Consider the following 19,337-nt stretch of genomic DNA (forward strand, 5'->3'; position numbering starts at 1 on the left):
GGTTCCTGCTATTGCTCTACTTTAATATAAAGTCCAGGAGGAGATCTTCTAACTCAGTTTTGAATAAGCACAAGATTAGGTATGTTCTCTTTTGATATATTTCTCCCAATAAGAGTTGTTTTACTCAGCTACTGAAGTCCTGTATTGATAGGAAAATTTTAGGTAGACAGAAAATGGAAATGAGCTTTAGTTCTTAAGAAGAGATGGTAAAAGAAAGGAGCTGATTGGAACTGCTCAAAGATAGGATTGTAACAAGTCCCAGTATAGGTGTACAGTGGACTCAGAGGTACTGGCTAGTTTCCATTGACAAGAACAACATTTTAACAGCCCTAAGAGATATAGCACCATTGCTTTCCATGCCTCTCTCTCTCTCTCAAAAAAAAAAATTACACCAATGACTTTTTTTTTTCAACAGTCATGTCAGAAATAAAAGCAATGGAATATTCCTATTACCTGAGTGAATTAATTAATTGAATATCTGTATTAAGAGAACTCTTAAAATCCTAAGCCATATTTTGTAAGCAACATTAAAGGTTGATAAAATGGTGTATGACAAATTCCTTATGCATGAAAGGCCTTCACCTTTTCTATGCTAAAGCATCTTCCAGCCAAAATCTTCCAAAGCTCAGTTCCTTGCATTTAATCAAAAAACACAAATAAATTTACAATCTTATTTGATCACTTGTCATGATTAATTGATAAAAGTTGGGATTTTTTCACTTCAGAATTCCTTTGTTACATTTCCTTGCATTCTATGCAATTTCAAATGCTTGATGTAATGCTTTGAAATAATTTGGAAAAGCACTCAGGCAGGAGCTATTTTTTTTCCATAAGCTAATAAGACTATATTCATTTGTTATGCACAGAGTGCCTCCTCTTTCCACAGCTTATCTGACACCAATATAGTTCAATGTCAGTTTTCTCACTTTCGGCTAGATACTATAGGCAAAGTCAGATCATTTGCTGTTAACATTGTAAAACAGTGTGCACACTTAAGACATTGTACAAATAATGTTGATTCATCAAGTATCTGGAAACACTCTCAGAAGTGATTCTTCTTTTTATTTGCTTATTCTTTTTATTTTATTAGATCATTGGGATCAATAAAAGCAAGTGCTTTGTCAGAGCTAAGCACACAAAAAAAATGACAATCATTTCTTTCATATTCTTTCATATTCAAACTTCAATGAGGAACTTGGACACACTAAAGGGACTGTCATCACTTAAAACAGATCTGGTAAGACCTCCATACAATGTGCAGTCACATTTACATTACTCACTGATAACATTTTACTCATATCTCTATATGTCACAGCGTAAACAAGACTGCATGAAAGTATTGCATCACAAAATCAGTTCTTCAATTCTTCAGAGCCTTCAATTCCAGGGCATTCAAAGACTCTAAAGGGCTGTTTTTGCCATTGTTATGCTATGCTCAAATCTTTTACCCCACTCTAGCCCCAAACTTTTTACTAGACAACCTGCACTTTTACTATTCCTGTTTTACACATATTAAATATCGACCATTTGCATTAAAAAGCAGTTAAAGGCAGTTTAAACGTATTTTGGTCAGTTATGTTTTCTCCTTGGAGACAGGCCCCCTCTTTGCTTTTATGTGTCAGTCTTTTTGTCTGTGTGGTATATCTGGTGAAAGAAAAATCAGAATTTAAAATTTATATCTCTTAGACCTTAACAGTGAAGAAAATGAGATATTTAAAGAGTTTTGAAGAGAATTGCTTCCTAGTACTAATTTTTGTTTATGTACAAGCCAATGCTCAGCACAAAAATTTTTTATCATATTTCATATTTTCTATGCATCTTTCAAAAAGCCACTCAGCTGAGTGGTGAACCAGATGATGTAATAAAATTTTGATGTATTACAGCTTTGTGTAACAAGTTGACACCTGATAGCTGAACAGCTATAACTCACTGTGTCCTCTTCCAGGTCTGTCTGCGGGCAGCTCACACCTTCAGACAGCTTAAGCTGCTGCCTGCACTTCACAGCTAGAGGAAGGTGAATAGGAATCCCTGCCTCGGACTCAGTTCCAGGCACAGGAACTCAGAATATAAGATGTCTCAGCGGTCTTGAGCAGGTGCTAACAGCCAGGAAGTAATTGTATCCACAACAGAGAAATGGTGGCCATGTGACTGTAGTTGTCTCTGTCAAAGCAGGGGTATTTTGCAACAATGATCCCTTTGCAGAAAAGGTTCGAAAGCAAAAATAGCCACAACTTTGAGAAGAGTGCCTGTTGTTAATAAGGGCTGAAAGAGAGATCAGAGGAGGGGGAACCAGAGAAGAATCTTCATTAAACTTCCTTCTGCCCACTAAAATGGGTGACATGAACTTCTCAAAATTGATATCCCTATTTACTGTGGATTTTCCTTTCTAGAAGGAAATAAGACAACTAAAACTTCTCTTGCATCTTTGTTTTAGCTTCTGATGGTCTATTTTACTCTTATAGCTACTTTTTCCCTTCACTCAGAATCATTTTGGAGTAGGTCCTACACTTCAGTGGCATGGTGGTTTTTTCCATATTGTTAATAGTGTCCATTTAATTTCCAAGGAAAGGCTTCTTTCCATAGTTTCTAACAGCCAATATTTTTATAGTACAAGGAGCTTTGCTTACACTGACCCTTAGAAATGAATCCTTCTAATTATCTTATATACCAATATTTGAAACAGCCAAGTTGTGTCAGTTACTTTGCTTCATGTAAAAGTGTTAGTATCTACAATGCATTTAGAAATTTTAAACTCAGTTCTAGAGAAAAAAGCTTTGCTTTTCTACTCTAACCTAATTTGGAAAAGTTCATAAAGCTTTTGAAAAAGTAACTTAAGTGCCAAGTCCTAAAAAATTTTATTAAGAATATAATACTGACCGGAATTCAAGTAGACATAGAAATATTTCTCTCAGTAAAATGTGAAAAACATTTTGGACGTATTTTAAGCAGTCATACAGGTACATATGACTGTAACACCAGAAGAGACAATTGTAATCAGTCAGCTCAACTTTGATGTAGAACATGTGGCAGTACTTTTCACAATATGTGCATGAAAGTCATAATTACTGTTTGACGTACTAACTTTTTAGCCAGAGCACTTCATGTTTTTTATTTTTTGTTTAACATGATTCTCCAGTACTTAAATAAGCATCAGTAAAAATTCTCATCCAGTCAATGAACAGTTGGTTTATTCTGACAGTTGCTGTTGAGCATCCTGCCTACTTGCTCATGGGGAAAATTCCCTACTATGATGACTATCAGTCATCAATCACTGCAAATTTTTTCTTTCCTTCTCCCTTTTTGTTTTCTTTTTCCTTGAGTTTGCTTTCTTTCACAATCTGTTATTTTAACTGAAGAAACTTCCCCATGTGATTGTCACCTTGCATCATCATTGGGCTAAGACAACTTTCTCTCTCAGACAGAAAGCAACGTACCATTCTGCCCCTGTCAAAAGCAACTCCATCAGTGGTACGGCTCCTGCCTCCTCAGGGTCACCTAAGTGACCCCAGAGCTGCATCATGCCTTGGACAGCCTTCCATGGTTGGTTAGAGGAGTCCGGGCTGGTCACACTGCTGTTACAGCACACACCTGTTAGACACCCTGTGGTGCAGGGAAGTGGCTGCATATTCGGAGTCATGTGCACTTGAGAAAAGAAGATTTGTGCATGGAAAAAGATGCTATCCATCCTGTCTCTTGAGATTGCTTTTCTACATCTGCTAAGCAAAATGGGAGAATAACCACTGAGTCAGAGAATGATATCTGTCCTAGGAATTGCCTTCTAGAAATGCTTTTTGTCTTTCTATTAAGTCTCATTAGTGGTCTTGAACTACATCTTTTTCTTTTAGATGCTAAAAGTACAGGAAAAAAATGCCATAAAAATGTGTCATATTTCTGGCAGGGTAGGTGAACAAAAAAGCATTGTGATACACTATAAGAAAATATCCCTTGCTTTCCAGCTGTCAGGGGCAGATTATTTAACTGCAAGAAATTTTAATTTTCATTTTAATTGTTTGCTATAACTTCTTCAAGGAATGCATTCCCCAGGCTGACCAACTATATTTCAATTATCTGAAATGCATCCCAAATTTTGTAATTATTTACTCAGTGTAATTAGCATTTGAAAAGAATTCATTGCTTTTGAAAACTGGAAGCAAAAATCAGAATATGAAAAAAAATTATGAAATAATATAGGACGAATCTCTGTAGAGCAGCATTCCCCTCTGAAAAGCAAATAGTAAACAGAATTTCCCCTTAGAAGCATACATGCTTCAGAAAACACCTGCCTACCTGATGAGAAAATGTCTTCATAACTTTCAAGTTACAAAATCTTTCAATATCACCTTTCAATAAAAAACACTGAAATTAAACCATTTTACAATTCTTCTAAAGTTTCTCAGCTGTATTTTGTAGTTGTAGCTGAAAATCTCCCAACAATTTCTGTAGTTTTCTATTAACGGGTCTCTCAGCATGTAATCATTTCATGGCCAGCTTTTTCTTAAGTCTGCTGTTAAGCACAATAGAAGTGGACTTTTAATTGCTATAACGCAAAGAAAAAAATATTTTTTGAGCAGTCTGGTTATCGCATAAACAAAAAAGAAGACGTATTTGGCTGGTACAATCAGGAGGAATGTAAAGATCCCACGCCTGCCTTCAGTAATTGATGAAGTGGGTCAGTGACATTTTACAGGGCTGTGATTGAATTGGACCCTTGAGGATAAATAGCACATAAACCTTTTCCATCAGCTCTTTGGTAAGTTAATATTGGCAATTCCAATTTAACGCTTATGAATGAAAGTATCGCAGGCTAAGAGAAATAAAGGAACAGACACAACTATTGTCTAGGGCTGGTGCTCTTCCCTACAAGCACTACTTAATGCAATGAAAATCAGAGACCTCATCTGTCAAAGAAATACATGGGACTGGGCTGGTTCTGGGTAGAAGGGAGTGTTCTGGAAGACTTTAGAATTTGTTGTAGAACTAAAAATGCATATTTTTAGCAAAAATGTCTGTCACTAGCCCATTTGGGAAATAGACTTGTTGATTTCTTGGTGAGATGGTACATTGAATGGTTGTGAGGTTTCAGGTGCATGTTAGTGTTAAAAAATTCTATTAATAATTTACAGTAAAAGGAAATATTTTATTAATGTCATCTGAAATCAATGCACAAAATTAAAATGAAGCACTCCCAATTGCTTAACTAAGCTATGGGACATGGTTGGAGAAAACAGGTATTTAATTTTTAGAACACATTGGTCATTTATTTTTAAACATTTCATTTAGGCATAAAGGAAATTCTTTCATGCTGTCGTCATGAATATTTAATGTCTTCAATGTCACATATAACTTTTATATAAACACACACATAATTAGCTTTTAGCTTCAACTGAATGAATCTGAAGCTTACTCACAAATCTGCATAGGTGTGTACAAGTAAACTGGGCATTCTTGGTGGTATTGGAGAACAGAGATGAAGCTTAAGCTCAATTGCTGGGTCCTGTGGTTTAATGCTGGTGCACTACTTCATATAATTTTGTTCCATGGCAGGTATCATTTTCCCGGAGTGCTGGGGTTCAGCCTGTGGGTAGCCTGGTACTGTTCCAGCAGGGTGTGTGAACAGTGCTACCCTGCTGTGGGGAAGATAAGGGTTTAGTTGTACGGATGCAAACCATACCATGTCACTTGTCCTCATGGTCAGAGAACCCATTCTATTTACTAGCGAAAGTGTAGATGTATCCCTGTATCCTTGCAGCTTTAAGAGCTGCAGATTCATTTGCAAGAATGGCTGTGCACCTGTGGCATGTTGTTAACCAGAGTGGAGCTCCATGGATCTCTGCTGATGGATGTCATGGTGAAGCTGTTGTCCCAAAACTTGGTTTAAGAAACACTGTAAGGTTTAATGCAAAGCTTTGGGGACATAAGACCAACCTCTATAAAAATAAATCAGGCAAAACCTCGACTGAATTCAAGAGAACTTTTGCCTCAGTAAGGTTTGGGGATTAGCTCTGTAGCCATTGAAAATATAAACCTTAAAGTTTAGGGAATGGGGTTTCCTCAGAAATGACTGAACATCCACTTGCTTTCCCTGCAGCAAACCACTGTGCTTTGTGTGAACACCGAGGGGCCATTTCCACAGTCCTCTGGGAGTGTCCCTCCACAAGGGCTTGAATATAATGATGGATTTACCAGAACAGTCACAGTATATACCTTGTAGGCAGGGCATATGCTCAGTGTCACATTCAGATCTGCTGTCACCACCGCGGCTGCATCCACAGCCTGGGGAGCCTGTGCCTTTCCTGCACATATGGTCAGAGCTGAATCCCAGGAGTTCATAATCATGGGATGTATGCTTTCTTAAAGGGATGAACAGTTTTACTGGAAAGCAGTTTAATCAGTCTGATGAAAACTTTCCTGGCTGGGAAGCTTAAAACTTGATAATAAAACTGAAACTGTAAGTTCATTTGTGAAAAATGTTTTGTTTCTGTGGATGTTTGAAAATATAATAAATGGGAAAGAATCTTATTAGATTTTAAATTCACTGTGTGGGAGCAGACCCAGCTACCTAAGCCTTCTATGTGTAAGCATCTGGTATCACCCTTTATGTGATTGACATATTAATTGAAGCTAGTTGGGACTTTAGGAAAATTACTGTGGGATTTTTAAATTTAAAAAGTCTCATTCCATGCTCATCCATGCTTTGCACATGCTAATCCACTTCTATAAATCTTACAGCCTAGAGATTTTTTGAATTCAGCACAAGAGAAGGAGTAGGTAAAGAAAGCCCCCCCATTTTGTTGGTGGCATTGGAAGTATAGGAGGATCCATTACCATATGGGACTGTAGCGTCTTCTTTTTTTTTTTTTTTGCATTTTGAAGAAATTTTCACTCTGGGATACACTGAAATATCACGTCAGAACCTTTGGGTTTTATGTGTGCTGGTTTGTGTGAAAAAAATCTTGGTTTTGCAGACAGTAAAACGGAATCTTTGTAATCCTGCTTTTGGAATGAGAGTCCTACCTGATACCACTACTTCAGGCCTGTCACCTTTCTGGAATGCTTTGCAGGGGCAGGAAAGACTGGCTGAAGGCAACTCTTCAGTAGTTCACTTACATAGCAAATGTTCTATGAAGAACCTTCTCAGATTTTCACCATTCCCCTTAAACCATGGGGTGCTATGAAATCCTGCACTGTACTCTTTCTACATGATAATCCTTGTCTGAACTATACTGAAATTGATATTTATTTCATTTTAAAGGGAATTCGGATTTCATGTACTTTGAAACATTATGCACAGGAAGTTATGAAACCTAAAATTTCCCAGGCATAGTTGATCACTATTTGGCAAAGAAATACCTTTGGGTATCTAAAACATCCCTGTTGTAAGTGCTAACTGAGCTGCTCTGAGTGCCTTTGACAGCCCTCTCAGATGCTTTTCCCAGTAAGGCTGATGGCAATATCTTCACCAAGCTCCACAGTTCAATTTGAATGGAGTCAATATCTTGATTGTTGCTAGCTGTGTTAGCTAACATTAAATTCTGTAACCTATAAAGAAAGACTTTTATACCTATGAAGTAACCCATACAGAATTCAGGATAAGGCTGGAATTGTAGTCTGGCCAACAATACCTCTAGTATGGTGAGAAAATGAGTATCAGTTATTCTTTTATTTCCAGGAACTTGAAGTGACAATTCCCGTGCTTGAAAATCTTACACTATTATGGCAAAAGTATAACTTCTATTTAAAACTGTTTAAGTTAGGAATTCCACATGAATTATATTTATTTATATTTTTAAATTTTTGATGTGCAAAAGTGGAACAAGTTCAGACAGAGCTGATGCTGCCTGACAGCAGGAATATGGTATAGATGATTTCTTTGGGTCATTTCCACACTATGTTTTCTATATATTTGTAATTTCATAAGGTTATTAATTTATCTCCTTCCATCAAGTCTACTACCAGAATTAAATGGAGGTATATTAAGATAAGTAGACATAAGAATTGTAGTACTGAATATCTGTATAGACATCAGAGCGAGTCCCCAAGGAATGCAGCAGAGGTGAATATTTGAAAGATAACTGATAGCAAGACGACAGCAAAGCACACTTTAATAAATACATAACAGCAAATTAATATGGTACAACTTCAAAATCCTAACAAGAAGTTGAGAGTCTTGTGAAATTTAGCAGCAATTGTTCCCTATCATATCTGTGACACATACTGTGCTGCATTACCCATAGTGTGTCCTTTAAATGATGAATGTGTTTGTCCCTCACAGTCTCACAAGCATAATGATTTGTTTACTTTTCTTCACTTTCACTGCTAATCCATATTAGAAAGTTTAACCTAGTAAACAAAACAAAATCCAATCAAACAAAGAGGTAATAAGTGTCTAGAAGCCTGAAGCTAGGCTGGCTAACTAGACTGCTAAGCCAAACAAATTGTCAGTGGTGCAACTGTTGGTTAAAAGATTAGTATCACATGCAAAAAAATATAAAATTCCTCCAGTCAGTCATTCCACTTAATAAAAGATCATATTTCAATAACACTGTTGCCATAAACTGTTAAGGTGATACAAAATTTAGCAGAAAAATACCTTGAAATTGTTCTGATTTATCAGAGGCCTAATCAGTTTTGAAAACTGTTTAGTGATGTGTACTGCAGTGATTTAATCTTGAAAGGAAATGCTTTTGGTTTTCAAGTACTGGTAGTACATCTTCAGAATGCCTGATGTACTGAAATTCACTTAAGGTAAGAAGAGGAGATGCAATGCACTAGTTCCCAAACTGAGTGGAAAGAAAGTTTGATTTATTAGCACTTGATCCTGTGAATCATGTACCCACCTACAGCTTCATAGATCAGGTGTTTGCAGCTCTAGGTTTGAGCTGTAGATTTAATGAAACAGGATTTGATGAATTCTATAATTTTTTTTTCTCTATCTGGAAATTAGGTTTCTATGCATACTTATGGGAATAAAAGGATTTAATTTCCAGTTAGCTCTCTTGCCATTTTTCTTTGTAATGCTTAGATTCTAAAAAGTAAAGAGTGAAACAGAGACCCAAAAAGCTATGATAACACTAATTTTTTAAAAAAGCAAAGGACATAGGAATATTTTGTCCTTATGCTTGTCTCCATATCTTCAAGCAAGCTGAAGAAAAACCTGTTTATCTGTTTTCTTTTTTTCACTGTAATGGAACTACTGCTATATATACCATAAATAAAAGTTTAATGAGTGTGCTTGCATTTATTTATATTAGTGGTTTATTACATTTCATATTGAAATGTGTCCAAAAATGATATAATAAATCCTGTGATATTATTTTTGTATTTAATATTTCTACATTAATAATATAATAACACTTTAGTGATCTTCTAAGCACCCACTTCATTGGTCGCACAGCAATTGTCATTTTTCTCATTAAAATAAAAAGAGAGAGTGTGTTACTTAGGTATATATGGGGGATCAGGAAGTTTTTTGCAATAGTACTTAAAAATATTTTTCAAGAAAGATGCAAACATTGCAGTATTCTGTTAAGGACATAAATAAAAGATTGACACACAAAATTTTTTAATTAGGACACTTAAATATGTGATAATAATTTCTCAGAGCTGGAAAACTTAAAGCTACACAAAATTTAAGAGGAAACTGCAGAATTGGGATTGAAAAGGATTGACAGAAAGGAGCAATGAGAATCAGGCAGGGTCTAAGAGTACAATATGTGAATTACTTCATGCTAAGTTAATAATTGCTCCATTTGATTAGTTTGCAGAAGAAGCGAGAAGAGTGAGAAATCAGATCAGACACATTTGTCTACTGACTAAGACTGCAGGCTGCAGTAGACTCTGAGTGAAGACAATGTACTGTATATGTTTTTCATGACAGTTTATTCTAGATGCACTATTACACCATTACTGACATACACGTCAGAGAATAACCTCAGCTATAATTTAGGATATGCTAGCTATACAAAGGAATTCAATTCAATTGTATATACATGATAAATGTTCAAACCTGAGTTACTATTAAAAGCCAGATTTGTTTATCCCTTATGGAGTCAGGGTTGTTCTTATGTCAGTCTTTACAGAAAGAGCTCAATACATGCAGCATAAATCTACATTTTCTCTGTTTTTAATCTAATGAAAATATACATCGAGGAAATATGACTCAACCATATATAAAGACATAGAAAAGCAAAGTGTTATTAAATATGTATACTACTGACTTAATTATAGGAGTTAAGGTGAAACTTGAGAAAACTCGAATTTTTTGGTATGTTTTTCTTCTCCTTAATCTAATCAGACAACACTAAAAGCCCAAGAGATATATAAACTTCAGTAACTAGTTATTTAAACCTGTGTTTACTTAGATGATTTGTATGAGATAAATAAATAATTACCCAAAGGACATTAAAAAATGGAATATATGAGACTGCATGTGAGCAAGCTAACACAAGGCAGAAAGCTTGACTGGTGCATACTTAATAAGAAGAATTCCCAGTGCTTTTATATCCTGTTCCATTCTATAGAAGTCCTTATATCACCTTTATCACCATAGTAACTCAGCACTTTACAGTCCTCTCCTTCTATCCGTAATATTATTTTATAAGTTTAGTAAAGGATAAAGTGCTTCCCTGATCATCCACTGTTTGGTTCCCTGCCTTGTGGGCATCCTGCCAAGAAGTATTGTGAATAATGTAATAATTCAGCAATCTTCTAAAGAACAAAAAGTAATCGCTGGCTTATACTACTGAACTATCAATTTCTCATTTTATTTCATCATAATATTTAAAAATTAACTAATTAATCATGAGAGCTTAATATCTTTTAAATACTTCATAAAAATTTCTGTGGCCTTCTGAGGTGGAAGAATCAATTATTATGGTCATAAACCTTGTACAGGTTGAAGACTGGCCCTAAAGTGTCAAAACACGGCATTCAGGAGAGACAATATTATTTAGGTTTACTTGAGGGTATTTTTTCTATCTTTCTCTATTAGACTACTCCCAAAAGGAGGCAAGGTGCCAAGAAAGCAGGTTTTGTAGCCCCAGAGTGCTCTATTATTAAAATAGGAACAGTCATAACAGATTAAAAAGAATAAGGTATTTTCATTTGCATCCACATCTAACCCTTTGAGCTGTAGTGTTTGAAATGGAATAAATATATAGCTACTTAAATACATCAGTTAAAAGGAAATAAAATTTGCAGTTAATTATTTCCATACAAATAGGAATGTCAAAGATTATATCAGTGAGTAATTTGGACTAAAAAATTTAGGATATTTGTCTTTGGCTTAATTTTTTTTTCCAAGATACAACCTTCATAGCTTCTAAATATGCATTTGGCATACTTTTTTTTATTCATACTGAAGCACTGTGCTGAGAGGCTTTGTCAAAAAGCTTGAGTTTATCTGCATGAATACAAACATTACTATTTTGAAACAAAGCTGACATTTCTAGTGTTTGATCCTTTAAGTGCAGACTGTCCTAGCTTTTATCTAACATTGCAAAACATCCTTCTCATGTGTTACAATACTTCAGTTTGATCCAGAGAAGCATTTTATATTTTATTTTGAATGCAAGTTTCCCAAGTCCACATTTTGATGTATTTTTATTCTTAATAGAACTTACTCTTTTTACACAGTTTTACTTAAGGTTACTGACAAAGTATCAGAAGGACAAATTTTTTTTTCAACTATAAAGTGCTATTGGTACATCAACAGATATGTAGTCCCACTAAACTCTTCCATAAGAAACATAATTTAAATTAACATACTAGCTTTAATCCGTTAAAATGATTGTCATGACTTGTGCAGCTTCATTAATTTCAATTGTGATCTTTGCTTTCTCAAAGGATTAAGGAAACATACAAATAAAAGAGCACAAAATTCATCCCATCATCCAAGAACTGCAGTAACTCATGAGAGTGACTATGTGTGACTCTCTGTGCTGATTAGCAGGTGAGGTGGGACCAGGTCCTTTGGTTAATGCGGCCTGACAGAGCTTCAGGATGTGATTTGTGGATTTTAAAACACGAGATGAGGAGTAACTGGAGCAAGTTAAGTTGTTCAAACTATGCTTAAATATTTACTGTATATTTCCTGCAAATAAAGAGTTAAAGACTCCTGCTCTAGATAGATGAACCTAACATTTACAGAAGCCTATTTATCCAGCACTGCAGGCTCAGTAATTCTTTTTTCTGCCTTGCCTCAGAAGGCATTTATATGCTTTCTCCACTGTAGGGCCTTTTCCTAGTGAAGTTTTTCCATGAAGATTATGGATTTCCTTTTCCAAACTCCTCTGATTACTCTTTCCTTACTCACCTGACAGCCGAGCAAGATTAAGCACCAATGAAGAAAAGGAAAGGTTCCAACACAAGATTCTTGTAGAAAATTGACATTTAGTTTTAACCTACAGAGAAAGCTTATCTAGCTAAAGGACAGAAAGACAGAAATAAACCCAAGTTATATACCTGTAAACTTCCCGTTAACATATCCAAAACTCTTTATTTATTAGTTAGTCCTGGGTTGGCCCTGCTTTGACCTTGGTTCCACAAGTCCACTCTTTCTGCAGAAGTTCTGATTCTATTTTAGCACAATGGCAATATTTGTGATGGACATAAGTGTTACAGAGCCAACAGTGATGAAATGACATTGGTTCCAATTCTCCCAAGCCACACAGGCTTGCAGTCCTTAACAAACCTCTCTAGAGCTTCTCCCCCAGTGCAGGTGCCAAATGTGAATGCAGTGTAGCCCTTCTGTTCCTAGCAGCAAATGAGAAAATTTCCCTTTCAGACCATGATTGAACAATACAAAAGCTAGAAAGTTACAGATATGTTGTCTTAAAAGAAAACTTTCCGAAGTAGTGCCAGAAGAGCTTCCTTTTTTTGGGTATGTTAATGTGAATTGCAATTATTTATAATTTTGTACAGAATGCAGTTTTTAAAAATCCCAAGTCTTAGTTGCTTATTTCAGGAAGTGAGTCAGTTTGGCTCTGCTTTGATTATTTGGCAAGCTCATATCCCCTTGCTGTTATGTACATTTTAGTCTGCATGTCCATCAAAGGAACTTGAATATGATTATGTTTGGCCCAGTAGGTTCATGTCTTTTAGAACTATAACATTACTTCACTTGAACAATTATTAGGGCTGCAGAGATGTAACTACAATTGCTAAATGGGATAATGCAAAATGAATGAAGCAAGAGAACCCCTGGAGGCTTCTTGATGTTTACTCTTTCAAGTAATGCACTCTTTTAAGCCTGTCAGGTCATCACAACAGAGAATTATTTAGGGAACTGTGTGAACAGTATTGCTTCACAAGTCTTACAGCCACCCAGAATATAAAGTGTGCGTTATACAATTCAAGTCATAAATAGAGATTTCCCTGTTTTCTGCAAACCAGTCTCACTACAATAGCTTGTCTCATTACAGCAGTGCAAATACGAAAGCAAAGACGTAAAGTAGCAACATATTGTTGTGCTTTATATGCTATTTGCAAACTCTATTTACTGCTATAAATAAAGTTAACCTACTAGGTTCATTATCTTTTATATTCTTCTGAGGATAAACTGAGACTGTGACGTTTCATTCTTACCCAGTATCTTTTAATAGGTCAGCTACAGTCATGCCATTGCTTAATGGTGCTACATGTTTTAACTCTGAATAAATATATGCAAAAATAATTAGCTTTACAGCATAATAGGTGTATGAGACATGTTACAGTCATTGAGACTGCAGTCAGGAAGAACTGGTCAGGCACCTTTCTTTTGTGGAGTTTTAACACTATGCTTAAAATATGCATAAATAGTATTACCTGTCCAATAGTATTTATCACTAACAGAATAGGAAAATATATTTGAAGTGAAATATAATATATGCAATTAAATGGCAATAGAGCTAATCTTTTTTGTATTAAAAGGGCTAATAGTCCCTCCAAAGCTGAGAAAGATCGAGGAACATTTTCTAGAACTCTTTTAACCACTCCAAGGCTGGGTGGAACAAGAAGCAGCCATATCATCTCTGCCCTGAACAGGGAAGAACTTCTTGATGTGCAGTCATTGGAGAAGGCAACAGGGGCTCATGGATCGTTCTGTGACCTTCGAGGGTGTAATGATATGACAGAACCGCTATGCCTGTGCCATGGAATAGTAAATTAAGCCAATAACATTTACCAGGATACACAGTGGCAGCTGTGCCCCTGATCTCTGGGCTAGCAGGAAGCAGAACTTCTTTTAATGGTTACCATCATACACTCCTAAGGATTGTCTGCTTCCAGTTACAGCTATCAGCACCGAACATTAACATGTAGAATTTGGGCAACAAATATATTTCTATCAACAGCCTTGTTGATACGTGTTAAAGCCTGTGCACTGTGAATAGGAACTGGGAAGAAAAGGTGACTTTTAGAACTGTGGCTTAAGTAGATGAAAGTCATAAAATTCTCTAATTTTTAAAAATTATTCTAAGTCTTTACTTAGCACCACTGAGGACCTAATAAAGTATTGTAACAGGCTGCTTAGAGAGGTTATGTAGTCTCCATCCTTGGAGATTTTCAATAGCTATCTGAACATTCTTGAGCAGCTCCAATTTATTGCTGACCTTACTCTAAGAAAATGAGCCTGGATGGTCTTACGAGTTCCCCTCCAACATAAATGGTCCAGTGATCTTATAATCTTTGGGGTCACACAGGCTGGCTGTAAGCCTATCTTTTACACTTGGCACCATTTACAGATGAAAATAATCCAATCTCTCTCTCTTCTGCTGGATCAGACAATGGATAATAAGAGGTTCAGGTAATAGCTTTTTGCTGAAAGATGGAAGTCCAAGCAGAGTTGTCTGCTGAAGTCCTGCAATGCAAGTTTTATCTTTGAAAATAAATTAACAGATTCCAGAATTATTTCACACTCAAAGCATATGAATCTGATGTGGAGTCTTAGAGCTCTGTTTCAAGAATATAATTGCTTCCATTTTCTCCTAAATCGTGGCATGGAAGGGACAAAATACAGTATAACTAGTTTTTCTCTCTTCTCTGAACACTCCAACATGCTTATTTTGAAACAACTGGATTCAAAGGCTTTGATGTCACTGTCACAGTGACAAAATGTAGATTATTATTTCCTTACTCTTGTTTGATTGCTGTTGCTGAAATTCTTTCCTTTCACTTATATCTTATTCCACTGATGTGTTTGAGTGTTATGTACACTGTTAGTTTACTTACACGCTCTGGGCGACAAAGCTCCATTGTGAAGCAGTCAGTTTGCTAGTCTATCTTTAGCATTGCTGTGGTTATTTATTATTTATTCCCATCTCATCACCTCATTAGAGGCAATAAATGTATAAAATTCCAGAGCCTGGTGTGTTCCTCGACTGTCCCCATAGTCAACACAGTCAAATACATATCCAGGTGAATGATGAAATATTAAAATAAATTGCAACAAGCATCCATAGAAAATGCTACCTCAGTCTTCATTCTTGTATTCAGAGAGAGAAGGCATCCCCTGATGAAAAAGCTTCTTAGTATCTAGCTTTGTCACTGTTGACATGTTCTGGGGGAATGGGGATATTTCAATGCAAATGTGTGGAGGAAACCATAATCTAAACATTTCAGTCTTCCCACCTCAAAAGGAAACTGGAAATCTCCAATTACAAGCTGCTTTCCCATGGAGAGAAATACATGCTTCCTTCATGTATGGAATTATTCCCCAGTCTCCTTTTCTTTCCTACCTTGGATGAAAGGAACTCGTGTCTTCTCTCTTTGCGTAATTTACTTGTCCAGGTCTATTATACATTTCCTAACTCTTGTGTACCTAGAAAACTTACATGAACTTCCTTAAATAAGACTAAATTTTTTCATGTCTTAGTATGTAATATGTTAATCTCACAATGACTCTGTGAAGTAAGAAATTACTATAATTCCTTTTCATTAAAAGGAAACTGGGGCACCAATCCTACAAAATAAAAAGGGCGCCTGGAGTGGGAATTGGATATATAAGCCAATGAGGGCACATCAACATCCCTTCTTTCACAGAAGACCTTAGTCATCAAGTAATAAGACTATTCCATGGGGATATGAGTGAAAAAAGGAGGTGCAATCCACACCTGCTCTAGAAGCTGTGAAACTACTTAGAAAATAATGTCACTGGATCATGAAAAGCACAACCAAGTCCTCTATACTTAAGAAGCTCAGGCCTCTCACTTCAGTGCAGGTTTGTCTTATGAGGTGGACAGCTCCATTAGATGCGTCATTTTTAATACATGGGACATTGGTTTCTCCCCCTTTGTAGATTCCTGTGGCTCCTTTCAGCTTCCTCTGGCTCCTGTTGCCCATCAATAATGTGATGGTACCACCTTATCCTTTGTTCCCCTTCTAGCTCAATGTCTGGAGTACCAGACAAATCTGTTAGAATAAATAATAATACACTATACAGATTGTAGAGTCCATGTCTGTTCTTGTCCTCTAGGCATCATCCCCTGACACTTCAGTCTCTTGTTATGCGAATCTGAGGAAAGGCAAAACCACAAAACTGAAAACAAACACCAAACAAACAAACCAAACCAAACCAATCTATAGAATGAGTAACATTGTGGTATTCATAATGAAGTCTCTATTTAACTTTGACACAAAACCAAAATTTGGATAACCTAGATGTTAGAAGCTTATTTAAGAGTTTGCATGCTGTTGCTTAAAGATTTAGAAGGGTCCTTCTGTAAATTCACTGTACCAGTACAGTGCACAGGATGTGAATGACAATCCACTGGTTTCCAGATTGCATAACAGTTGCTTTTATCCTCTGATAGAAAAACAGAGATTGCAAGGAGACATTCAAAAACATAATGTATCATATCAAGCCAAATTTTGCACATAAAGACACAGTTAAATCTAAGCAAGCAAAACCATCAAAACATCTCTGGCACCACCTACAGAAGTAATTCAGTATTAGCTTTAAAGGTTTTCTGTTGAGAAAAAAAATAATGAAAAAAAAAGGAATAAAGGTAGGAAAATGAAGATGAGTGAAAAATAAACAAATAAATAGATAATTTCAAGAACTAGAATTATGTGGATGCTCAGCTTCCTACTGATAAAGTGTTGCTTAGTAGTAGCTGCTATGCTTTCCATGCAACATATTCAAACTCCAGTGTGCTTACACTCTTGTGAATGGTCTCCATGAAATGATTAAGTGACAAGATACAATCTGTAACGTGTGGAAGTCAGTCTTTACTGTGAAGGATTTTCTTTCTAGTACTGGAAGCCCTAGTATATAGATTAATCACGTTTTCACAGCTGGATTTTGAATAGAGCCTCATTAAAGTGGTATAAATATACACCATATTGTTGTGTCTTTTTTTTTTTTTTTTCTATCTGCATCAAGATCACTTTGGTACGGAAGAATGCTGTTTCATTACATCCACTCCAGCTGTGCTCGTCTTCCAAAGTCCTAACGCTTGCCAAATGTAAAACTTAGCACTTGCTCACAACAGCAGGTTAAATAAAGTTTGATTGAATAAAAGATAATATGGAGAACAGAGTAGATAAGGGAGGGGATAAAATGAACTTTATAATGAAGACAAAATTTTGGTTACAAATATTCTTCATTTCTTTGCTATTCACCAAGGGTGCTGTGGTTATTACCACAAACAAAACAGACACTTCTGAGTCTCATAAAAATGAAAGTAAAAAAAAAAATGTTTTGACCCAAATGACAGATAGCAGCAGCAAATTCCATATAACGTATGGTTGTGTTAAAAGGTACAGAAACAGCATGCTTTATGGTTGATATTGTGCTCAGACCTCTATGAGAAAGTATTTCACAATAAGTGAGCTGAAAAACTCAGCTAGGGCTTGTGCTTAAGTATGGGTATAAATCTGAGTGAAAAAAAATCAAATAATGAGCTCAGTGATGTTAAAGGCAAAATATCCCTTTGATTTCATCAGGGTCAGACTTCATTTGTGGATTCCTTGGAGGTAAAACAGGTATTCTGACGTCATCCAAACACAGGGCCGTGGCAGAGCTGTGAAAGCAGGAATCAGTGTAGACCCATAATGGTCTGCAGTCCCAAAGGACCCAGTCACTGGGCTGGATGCCCCGGGGCAGCCAGGGCACTGCTGGCAGACAGACACCTGACTGGTGGATCTGTTTTATCCTTAGAACTGTTTATACTTAGCTATACCAAGTGTGCAGCATCTCTGTGTCGAGTTCTGCACCTCACTTGGCACTTGATGAAAAGAAACAAGGTGTGAATATGTTTATGGAGTATCTTAGCCAAAATATCTATTTTCGAGATGCTTTATAATTTGCAAGCTAGCACTTTTATCCCAAAAGTTACTGTGTAGTCTCCTGGTAGGTGTAAGATTCAACAGTATTGCTGCCTATATTCATATTGCAATTTTTATGAGTATATAAAGTGTTTATAAACATTCTTTATTGATACTCTTTATTGAAAGTAGCTCCCTGATGAAATAATTTCAGTTGATTGCATTGATGTAGCTTAGAGGGAAATTAGACTTGAGATTGATTTTACATCATTGCATTTCCTCAAAGATTTCTCTTTCTTATCTAAAACAAATTGTATATTACCATTACATTTTGAAGTGAATGAGTAATTAATAAACTGGAAATTGTTATGATCACATTAAAAAAAGTCTATTCCTGTAATAAGAGCAATGATTCACTGTTCGCAAGTGAGTTTAGGCCACTGACGTTAAATGCTAATTCTTCCGCAAAACCAGAGCAAGAATGATTTTCTTTGTGAGCTGCAATATAAAATTCCAGTAAACAGGCCATTTAAGTAGTGTAGGAGTCCCACAAATATAAATAATTAGTGAGCCCAAGTCCCATATTGTTACAGAGGGCATTGGAGGGTGTATAATCCCACCCAGAGAGTGGGGAAGTAAAGGAGAGCTTTAACTGATGGACTGTAGAGTGCTATCCAGGAATGTAGAGTGCTATCCAGGAATCACCCAGTTTCATGTGACGGAAAGAAGAGTGGAGAAGGAGGGGGATGACAACCTCATTTGTCAGCGAGTTCTTCCAGGTGCAGCATTTAATATTTTTATCAAAAGCAACATGTTTTTATTCATGGGTGAACAGTTGAGCACCAGTGACTTTATCTCCTGCTGCTACTAAAAAAAAACTAAAACAAAGAACCTCCAAAAAATCTGTGAAATGACTATAAGTGGAAAAAGATTATGGAAAAAACAATCTCTTGTCTATTTTCAGTTTATTTTCTTGTTACATTTGATAGTACTTTTGGTATTGTCATTTTCACTTTCTCTAAATTAGTAAGTTTTCTCTCTTCTCCAGGAAAAGAAATTTATGTTGATCAGGCTCTAGTTACTTTTATCTAAGT

The sequence above is a fragment of the Pseudopipra pipra genome, chromosome 3 (genome assembly GCF_036250125.1).
Source record: "Pseudopipra pipra isolate bDixPip1 chromosome 3, bDixPip1.hap1, whole genome shotgun sequence".
NCBI classification, from domain to species: Eukaryota; Metazoa; Chordata; class Aves; order Passeriformes; family Pipridae; genus Pseudopipra; species Pseudopipra pipra.